Source organism: Octopus sinensis, linkage group LG28 (assembly GCF_006345805.1).
Source record: "Octopus sinensis linkage group LG28, ASM634580v1, whole genome shotgun sequence".
NCBI lineage: Eukaryota > Metazoa > Mollusca > Cephalopoda > Octopoda > Octopodidae > Octopus > Octopus sinensis.
In genome coordinates this window covers 16564810-16576172 of record NC_043024.1, presented here as the reverse complement: position 1 = coordinate 16576172, position 11363 = coordinate 16564810, and the positions used below count along the sequence as shown (strand labels likewise).

General features: G+C 38.3%; 1 long non-coding RNA gene across 1 annotated transcript; it reads left to right on the top strand.

Annotated features, from left to right (window-relative positions):
* The first annotated feature begins 1333 nt into the window (after positions 1-1333).
* LOC118768391 lies at positions 1334-10439 on the top strand. The gene is made up of 3 exons (XR_005004205.1): positions 1334-1345; positions 1559-1568; positions 10305-10439. It is a non-coding gene; the product is annotated as an uncharacterized LOC118768391 (long non-coding RNA).
* The last annotated feature ends 924 nt before the right edge of the window (positions 10440-11363 follow it).

Here is an 11363-nt window from a genome sequence, read left to right as displayed (position 1 = left end):
TTAATTCTCAGGTCAACTTAACATTACACAGTATAGATGACAAAGCTGAAACTTTGTAATTTAAGGCAGAAACTATAGAACTGACTTCCACACAGTTTCCATCTGTTTGATTAAACCCACAACACTTGAGTCAACTAGAGGCAATGGTAACAGATGTTTGCCTAACATGACATGCATTGAAATAAAATCTGGGACCTCATGATTGTGAAACAAACTTCTTGGCTTTCCAACATCTAATAAATAAATAAATACATACATACATACTAGCTAGTTAGACAAATAAGATAGATATAGATAGATAGATAAGATATAGAGAGCAAGACAGAGATGGATAGAGAGATATAGATACCAATATAGACGTCACTGACACTAGAAAATCAGAAGTAAATATTTTTTCAAACTTTCAAAGATGTGAATCTAACATAAAAAGCAATATTTTTTCGATATATGACCAGTGGATGTAAGGGAGACAATTACTTTCTTAAAGTTACTTCGCAAAGAGTTACCTTCCTTCTCTACAGAATCCATGAATGGGTGTTTTCCGCCCCCAGGGGCCCCGTTATTCATTATGTGAAAAATGTTTGAGAGTCTAAAACCATTCCTCGAACATAAGTAATGTAATGTTCCCAGTTTCGAGAAGTTCAGTTGAAAAATATGGCTGTTATGCTTTTACACACACAGACGGAATGGGATTTATATTATAGATATATTTAAATATTTAAAAGAAGAAAAGGAAATGAAGATAAGGAAGTTAATAGTTGTTTATTATTAACAAATTGGTCACCTTCACTTCTTACAGCTGTGTCAATTAATACTCAATAAATTTATTACAAATTTGTACATTAAATTTACATTTATGTGACATGAGTATAATTTCCTCAGAGAAAGAAAAAAAAGATGTACCTTTAGATGTTAAATGTGGACCTATCAATTCGTTTCACCAGACTTGTCTCCATTTTCTTTTCTTCTTTTAAATGGATATATACTATATACTTAATATATATACCTATTGGTTTAACCCCTTACCCAACAATTATTTTGAAAATAAATGTATTTTTTCAGACATATTTTTTAATTGTTTTATTTTACTATGTTTTGAATGGTGATTTCGAGGTATATTTCAAACCTTATTTATTATGAATTTTAATCTTTTAAAATCTTTTGACGAGTTAACTTGCCAGAAATAGAAAAAAACGATTTCGGTCAAAACGCATATATTCGTTTCTGCCGGGTAAGGGGTTAAGGGAATTTAATTCTTCCAAAATACTAAGTATTGAACCAGTATTTCCTTGGATGCAAGCATCTTTTCATGATGTTAACATATCCTCTAATTGTGTATATATATGTATGTACATATATATATCTAAGCTATCCAAATTGACAGTACCTTGGTAGATAACGCAATTAAGAGTATGAAGACGGGGAAAGCTCCCGGCCCATCAGGAATCACTGCAGGGATGCTTAAGATATCTGGTGATGTTGGCAATAGTCTAGTCAGGTGATACATGAAGGAGTCATACACAATGACTGGTATAGCAGCATAATAGTCAACTGCTAGAAAGGTAAAGGTAATGCATTAGATACAATTAGAGAGGTATCAAGTTATTGGATCAGGTAATGAAAGTCACAGAGAGGGTCATAGCCCAACTAATTAGGGAGAGAGTAAGTCTAGACGAGATGCAGTTTGGGTTTGTGTCAGGTAAAAGCATCACTGATGCTATATTTCTGGTAAGATCGCTGCAGGAGAAATACCCAGCCAAAGATAAACCTCTGTACCTAGCTTTCTTTGACATGGAGAAAGCCTTTGACAGGGTCTCCCAATCCCTTATCTGGTAGAAGAAGCAAAAACTAGGAATAGATGAATGGTTAGTGAGAGCTGTACTAGCCATGTACTGGGATGCTGTCAGTAAGGTGAGGGTTGGCAACAAGTACAGTGAAGAATTCCGGGTAGAGGTAGGGGTCCACCAAGGTTCAGTCCTCAGCCCCATCTTATTCATCATAGTCCTCCAAGCAATAACAGAGGAATTCAACACAGGATGTCCCTGGGAGATTCTCTATGCTGACAACCTTGCTCTAATAGGTGAGTCACTATCAAAACTAGAGAAGTTTCAGGTGTGGAAGCAAGAGCTAGAATCGAAGGGCCTTACAGTCAATCTAGCTAAAACCAAAGTCTTAATAAGTAGGAAGGCAGACAAATCACAATTCCCTTCAGGTAGATGGCTCTGCTTGTTCTGTAGAAAAGGCATAGTTAGAAACTCTATAAGATGTACCCAGTGTAAGCTCTGGACACATAAGAGGTGCAGCAATGTCAAAGGAAGGCTAACTGGGAAGATAGTTTTTGTATGTGGCAGATGCTCGGAAGCAATAAATAACACTGAAAATGTGCAGAGAACAGCTTTTGTCACATTCCAGGGAGAAAAACTAGAAGTAGCTGATAGCTTCCGTTACCTAGGTGACCAAGTCAGTAGCAAGGGTGGATGCTCTGAAAGTGTAGCTGCTAGTGTCAAAGGGCCTTTCACTTCAAGTAACAGTTAGACTGTATGATACATGTGTACGAACAGCCATGCTATATGGCAGTGAAACATACACAACAGAGTATAAGTGCCCTGAGAGACAAGTTGGACTTAAGCATCAGATGTGGTGTGCAAGAGGGACAACTGTGCTGGTATGGTCATGTACAAGGCGTCGAGCTGGCAGAAACGTTAGTACGGCGGGCAAAATGCGTAGCCGTATTGCGTCTGTCGTTACGTTTTGAGTTCAAATTCCACCGAGGTCGACTTTGCTTTTCATCCTTTCGGGGTCGATAAATTAAGTATCAGTTACGCACTGGGTCGATGTAATCAACTTAATACCTATGTCTGTCCTTGTTTGTCCCCTCTATGTTTAGCCCCTTGTGGGTAATAAAGAAATAGGTATGGTCATGTATTGCGTATGGATGTGTGAAAAAGTGCCACACCCTTGCAGTAGGGGGAACCTATAGAAGAGGTAGTCCCAGGAAGACTTGGGATGAGGTGGTGAAGCACAACCTTCAAACATTGGGCCTCACTGAGACAATGACAAGTGACCAAAACCTTCGGAGATATGCTGTGATTGAGAAGACCCAGCAAGCCAAGTGAGACCATAACCCATGGCCTATGCCAATGCAGCATGACCAGCCCATTTAAGAGTACCCTTCAATCATTGGACAATAAACTATGTGAAAACCTACTGAGGCAAGTGGAATTGTTGTTGTGGCCGATGACAGTACCACCTGATTGGCACCCATACCAGTGGCATGTTAAAAGCACCATTTGAGCATGATCGTTGCCAGTACCACCTGACTGGCTTGTATGCCAATGGCATGTAAAAGGCACCATTCGAGCATAGTTGATGCTAGTGCTGGCTGACTGGTCCTGTGCCAGTGGCATGTAGAAAGCACCATTCAAGTGTGGTTGATGCCAGTACTGCCTCACTGGCCTTCATGCTGATGGCACATAAAAAGCACCCACTACACTCTTAGAATGGTTGACATTAGGAAGGGCATCCAGTAACTTTGCTAGATCAGATTGGAGCCTGGTAAAGCCTCCTGGCTTTCCAGCCCTCAGTCAAACTGTCAAGCGGACGTTAAACGGCAGTGATGATATATATCTGAGTAGTTAATCTGTAGTGAGTGATTATGCCTCTTCATTCTGATGGGTGCAAAGGTACCAATGCCTGAGGTGGCTATTCAGGCCAAGTGTTGGATAGAAGAGCCAGAGAGTTTATCACAAGGAAGGGTTGGAGGGGGACAAGAGAGTGTGAGTCACTCAAGCAAGGGAACCCAGTCGTGGCTATCAGACAATTTCTGCAACCACATCACCCCTAACATTTGGCCACCTAACTCCCCAGACTGCAATACTCTTGATTATGTGTGGAGCGCAGTTGAGCGAGAGACCAACAAAACTCCTTGTAACAACGGGCAAGAATTATGGCAGCATTCACCAACTTGAACAAGGAGACCATCCGGAAGAGCTGCAGGAGATTCCAAAGTCGTCTGGCCTATGGCGATTTTATTGAATAAATTTCCTCTTTAGTATTTCAAGATATTTTTATGTAATTTTGGTAAATATATCTGTTAAAAGGAAATGTCAATGTCATTTTCGTTTTTTGCATAATATAGACAACAATATATTCACTGCACCTTGTATATACATATATAATATATATAATATATATATGTACGTGTGTGTGTGTATTAGGCAACCATGGAGAAATGGCTGGCTGATAATGATGGTGTTGTAAATATCAATAAACTGCCTATGTCTATTTTGTGAACATCCACATTGACAGGCTGTCTTGTCTCTGATCAATATGTCCTTGTTTGCATTTCAGTTTCACAATAAAGGATCCACAGATGAAATGCTTCACTACTAGCATTAATTAGATCAGAGATGAAACCTTTCCTGGACTGAACACTTACAAGCAGAACTGAACTCACCATTGATAGCTTTTGAAACATGCAGCAATTTCATAATACTCCCACTGCTTATACTAGCAAATCATAATAACTTCTTACATTGGTACAAGGCTATAAATAAGTGGAAAAGTGAAGCGCTTGAGCTGACCCTCCTGCTCTTTGAGCGTGACTGCTACTAGTTCTACAGTTGCTATATTCCTTGAATTAAACATATTTACACTTAACTATTGTTGCTCATGCAGATGGTGTATCATCATCATCGTTTAACTACTGTTATCCATGCTGGCATGGGTTGGGTGGTTTGACAAGCGCTGGTCAGCAGGGAGCTGTCTGTTATGACATGCTTTCTATGGCTGGATGCCTTTCCTAACACCAACCACTTTACAACATGCTGGGTACTTTTTATGTGCCACTGGCATGGTGCATTTACATAGCACTGGCACAGATGTGTTAACACATCACCTCTCTCTCTTTTACTTGTTTCAGTCATTTGACTGCGGCCATGCAGGAGCACCACCTTTAGTCAAGCACATCGACCCCAGGACTTATTCTTTGTTAGCCTAGTATTTATTCTATCGGTCTCTTTTGCCAAACCGCTAAGTTATGGGGACGTAAACACACGAGCATCAGTTGTCAAGCAATGTTGGGGGAACAAACACAGACACACAAACATACACACACACACATACATATATATATATATATACACACACGCACACACACACACACTTCTTTCAGTTTCCATCTACCAAATCCACTCACAAGGCTTTGGTTGGTCTGAGGCTATAGCAGAAGACACTTGGCCAAGGTGCCAGGCAGTGGGACTGAACCCGGAACCATGTAGTTCGTAAGCAAGCTACTTACCACACAGCCACTCCTCTGCATATTTATTCTTTAAATTACTCTATCTTCTTACACAAAACAATGTACAATCTTTTACACTTGTTTAACCCTTCAGCATTTAAACAGGCCATACCCAACCATGACATTCGACTTGTTTTATATTCAAACCGTCCAGATCCAGCCTTTTGCTCCAACCTACAATGTCATTCTGAAAATGAATAATCATATCCTCAAAATCTCAAAGCTACAAGATAATGCTGGATTAATTCTAAACAATGTGTCTAAACAAACATTATATTTGATATAATAATCTAAATGCTAAAGGATTAAGGATTCTCCCATCATTGCAGTGAAGTTTATATTTTGTTAAAGAGGTTGCAATAACATTCAAACATGTTCAGTTTGTCTCTATCTTTTACTGACTGAAATTATTAAAACACTGTCAGCTAATGATTACTGTAGGTTCATTTTTCCCCCTCATAATTATTTATAATTAACTTTTTAATACTCTTTACACTGAATATGCTAACATTAACTTAACTATCTAACACCACATAATTATTTCTCGTTAAATTTTTAATCATTAATCCTTCATCTTTTATCTTTTGTTTCAGTCATGAGACTGTGGTCATTCTGAGGCCCCGCCTTCAAGAACTCTTAATTGGATGAATTGACCCCAGGATTTTTTTTTTTTTGCAAGCCTGATACCTATTTTATTAATATCTTTTGGTGAACCTCCAGGTTATGGAGACAGACACCAATACCAGTTTCCAAGCGATGGTGGAGGACAAACACAGGGGCGAAGACATGCACACATAACATACACACACATATTAGCAGATATATAAATAACAAACAATGGATGAAGGTCAGTTCATTACAGCTGTTTCTAACACATTTTTGATAGATCAATTACATCATAGCAAAAAGCTGTTTTCATCAGATGATACATAGAATTTCAAACAATAGCAGATCAATCCATGAACACAGTAGGAACACATCTAGACTCCAGCCCAAGCTGGAGTGTAGTTCTTTTTTTGCTATGATGTAATGTACTCATTCATCTATTTTAAAAAATGCATTAGAAACAGTTGTAATGAACTAACAATCATCTTTTGTTTGTTGTTTATCTCTTTGCTTATAATACACCAAAAGGGATTCCCAACCTGTCAGACATCCTGGAGTATACCAAACACCATACGACCAATACTACATGCACTTTGGACCACTCTCAAGGCATTAAATACTTGTAAGGGTTAAATTCTCTGTATGCATAACCTGAATTTGGTATGGTTTCTACGGCTGGATGCCCTTCCTAATGCCAACCACTCCGAGAATGTAATGGGTGCTTTTATGTGCCACTGACACAGGTGCCAGTTGCATGACACCAGTATCTGCCACAACTACGATTTCACTTGGCTCAATGAGTCTCTCTACTCAAGCATAGCATATTGCCAAAGGTCTCAATCATTTGCCATTGTTTCCATGTGGCCCAATGCTCAAAAGGTGCTTTTTATGTGCCACCAGCATGGGTGCTAGTAATACGACACTGGCATCATCCATATTCCCTCTGTGAGACCCAATGCTTAAAAGGTGCCTTTTATGTGCCACCAGCTAGCACATGGGTGCTAGTTACAAAACACTGGCATCAGCCACATTGCCTCTGTGAGGCCCAATGCTCAAAAGGTGCCATGTGCCACCAGCATGGGTGCCAGTTACATGACACCAACATCAGTCACGACTACGATTTCACTTACAATTCTGAGTTCAAATACAGTCAAGGTCAAATTTAACTTTCATTGTTTCAGGGTACTGGAAATAAAGAACCAGTCTATAGAAGTGACTATTTCTTATTTCCTTATTGCCCACAAGGGGCTAAACATAGAGGGGACAAACAAGGACAGACAAAGGGATTAAGTCGATTACATCAACTCCAGTGCATGACAGGTACTTAATTTATCAACTACCTACATCATGATAAAGGATGAAAGGCAAAGTCGACCTCGGCGGAATTTGAACTCAGAACATAATGGCAGATGAACTACCGCTAAGCATTTTGCCTGGCATGCTAACGATTCTGCCAGCTCGCCGCCTTTCTTTCTGTCCCAACTCCAAAGTTCAGTTCTAACGCCTAAGTTAAATTACTACAGCAACTTCTGCTTCTTTTCATTCATTCATATATTTTTCTTCAATGATTCAATCCTCAGTATTATTCCATTTTATTAATTTTGTTTCAAAGAATGTTGCCAGGGAGAGAGGCATAAGGTGTCTGAAGGAAACAAAGGGAAATCAGATAACATAGGTACTACCTGTGATAACAACAGAAACAACAGGGTAACAACAACAACAACATCAGTGATAAAAATAACAAAAATAGTGAAACAAGTGTAACAGTAACAATAACCTTAGTAACAACAACAACCATGACATTAGTAACAACAACAACAACATCAACAATAGTAGCAACAATATAAATAATTCATTTAGAATTTATTGTGCTTTTTCTCACCAGACTGAAATTGTCAGGATTTACAAAACCAGAGATTTAAATGGTTCACTTGAGACAGACAAAGGAAATCGGTGGAGGGTTATGGGGGGATTGGAGTTTTAATTATGGTGGTGGTGGCGGCGGCAGTAGTGGTGGTATTGATGGTGGTGGTGGTGGTGGTGGTGGTGGTGTGATCGTGGTTGGATGTTACTGGTTGTGATGGTAGTGGTGGTGGGGGATTGCTCTGATGGTGTAGGTGGTATGGGTGATGGTGTTGGTGGTGGTAATTGTAGTTTAGTTGCTGCTTGGGGGAAGGTTAAATGGAAGAGGTTTAAGACTTCAGTTTCAGATATCAACTGTTAGAGTGATATCAACTTACAAATTACCTCACCCACCCCTTCTCTGTCCCTCACACCCATTCTCTCTCTCTCTCTCACCCATTCTCTTTCCCACCCATTCTCTCTCTCTCTCTCTCTCTCTCTCTCTCTCTCCCTTGCACAATCATTTCCTCCCTGCCACTCATTCTCCCTCTCTCTCTGTTTCACCCAGTCTCTCTCTCTATTAACATCAACAAAACCTTTCACTAACACCACCATGGACATCCTCCTCACCCTCCTCATCATTGCCACATCTGACATCATCACCATCACATCCATCATCGTCATCACCACTAGTCCATCCATTACCCTACCTTATTAATTTCATTAACATCACTGTGGGCACTACCAGTATCATGATGATGATGATGATGATGATGATGACGACAATTATCATCACCATCACTGACACCATCAACATCTTCTCCATCAACTACACAAGACAACAAGGGAACCTCTATGTGGTCACACAATCTGCAAGAAACAGCAACAAGATCCCCTCAAAGCACACCCCACTGTCTGCAAAAAGGGCATGTTGAATAAAGTCCTGTTGTGTTCACTATGCATGGAAAAATGAGGGACAATCATGGCTAGAATACCTTTGACCATATGTTAGTTCAATCAAGGCAGACCTCTGGTCAAGCACTGCCAACCATAATAACAGTAAGAACAAGAGCACTCAGAAAGCAAAAACCGCTGCCAAGGCAATAACACCACCCTCTACGCCACCATCCTCTCAACGATTAACCAGAGATGATTTTTAAAATGAGAATATCTGAAATAAGCTCAGCTGCTCTCACAAACAAGAATACTAAAAATGAAACCCAACTGCTCTCAAAAATTAAGTAAAAAAGCTGGAAAAATAATCCAGAATCCTTGGCCAGTACTGAATCGATCCCAAAATCTAATCAGTTTGTGCCAGTCATGAGGCCAAACATCCCTGAAAGTTTAATTCGAATCCATCCAGAGGTTCTTGAGATATCTTGTCCAGGGACAAACAAACAAACAAACATGACTGAAAACAATACCTTTCCACCTTAGCGAAGGCAGAGGTAACAAGGAAAAATCTTACAAAAGCCATTATAGAGAATATGAATGAATTTAATGTGGAATGGGAACAAAAGCTAAGGAGATTAAGGTACTGGATAAATGGCCATTTGACTATGGATTCAAATTTCTCCACTAATATTGTATTATATTCCTGAGCAAAAGCTCATAGCATTCTTTGTTCAGTTTACTAAACTCAATAAGAAATCAGATCCAACTATGTATGTGTGTGTGTTTTTGTGTGTGTGTGTGTGTGTGTGCGTGTGTGTGTTTGTGTGTGTGTACGCTCTCACAAACATACATGTGCATACATACAAACATACAGAGAGAGAGAGATAAAGTCAACAGGTGAAATCCAGAGATGCTCAATATAGAAAACACGTGGTGAATGTTCATCTCTTGGATATTTTCAGCTTTTGCTTCTCTCTCTAAATATAAATCCCCAAATATATTTACATGTGCATGTGTGTGCGTGTATATATATATATATATATGAATGCATGTATATTTTATATATCAGGCCCAAGCATGTTTAGTTGTTTATTTGCATCTCTCTCTCTCTCTCTCTCTAAATGAGAATATCTGAAATAAACTTCACTCCTCTCACATATGAGAAAACTAAAAATGAACTTGACCACTCTCAAAAATTAAGTAAAAAAAGCCAGAAAAATAATCCAGAACCTTTGTCTGGTACTGGATCAATCCCCAAATCTACATATGACAAAAAATATATGTATTCAACAAAAATACAAATAGAGAAAAATCACATCTTTAACTGTTGAATTCACCATACAAAACTGACAATTGTTTTTGTTGTATCAACATATTTAAATACAGAAAATATCATTGAAATTTATATATCTGAAAATACATGTTAATGTCATCAATGTTCTCGAGGAGATCCAAAATTGAATTCAAAGGGAACTAAAAAAATATCTCAAGTACACAAACACATACAAAAAGAATACTAAGAAGAAATATAATCGAAGAAAAGCTACTTTTGTATTTCACTTTTGGTGACATCAGTGGATAATGAAAGAATAAAAAATGAACCTATGAATTCTACGTTAGGACAATTAGAAACAGAGATTCTACATTGTGACAATTAGAGGAGACACCCTTTGGTCATCAATGACCATGGGATTGCACCTAGAAAGTTACCCTCCGAGGCACAAGTCCAGGCAAGGCTGTTTGTGGAAGGCCAGCAGTTGCCCATGCATACCAGCCTTCCCTCTCCACACCACTGATGGTATCCAAGGGAAAGGCAAAGGGGCCAATACAGCTTGGTACCTGTGACACCACAACTAATTTCTACTGCTGAGTGAACTGGAGCAACATGAAATAAAGTGTCTTGCTCAAGAACACAACAATCGTAAGCTCAACGCTCTAAACAATGAGCCATGAGCCTTCATACATCATGACAATTAGTTATTTATTTATTAAACCTACTAAATATTTTTAGAAAAATTATGTTGATTATATAATATATGAAAAACAATTATGATTAAGAAGTGAAATATTTAAATGCTTTCTGAAATTTGTGAGAACATTTCTTTGTGAAATTACCATTAAAATTCAATAATATTAAGTAGTTATATAATACATTTTTTAAGGCAAAGATCACATGCAGAATTGCCAATATTGTATGATGGTGTGTAACTAATAATGGGCCACTTTAAATCATACTAATTAAAGTTCCTGTCTTTTAAATCCCAAATGCATTTACTAAGATTTGTAGGATTACCTTTTTTTCTATACTTAAACCTTTAGTGTTTAAACCGGCCATATCCGGCCAAAATATTCTATCTGTTCTATGTTCAAACTAGTCAGATATGGTCATTCGTAGCTATCTTATTGTGCCATTTTAAAAATAAACAATCACATCATTGAAATCTCAAAGCCATGAAATGATGCAAGATTAATTTTACATGGTGTGAATACATAAGCTTTACATTTTACAGAATAATCTGAATGCTAAAGGGTTAAATGAATGAGAATGATTATGAAAACCAGATCTCCAAATTGTAATAATACTTATGATCTTCTGTTATTACCTTACATTGATACACTATGGTTTTACAGTTACACAAGCATTTACTCGTATTTGCTACTGGCGGTTAAAAGAATTCCTACAGAATTAGGTGTTAAGGCAGGATCATTATTATTATAATCA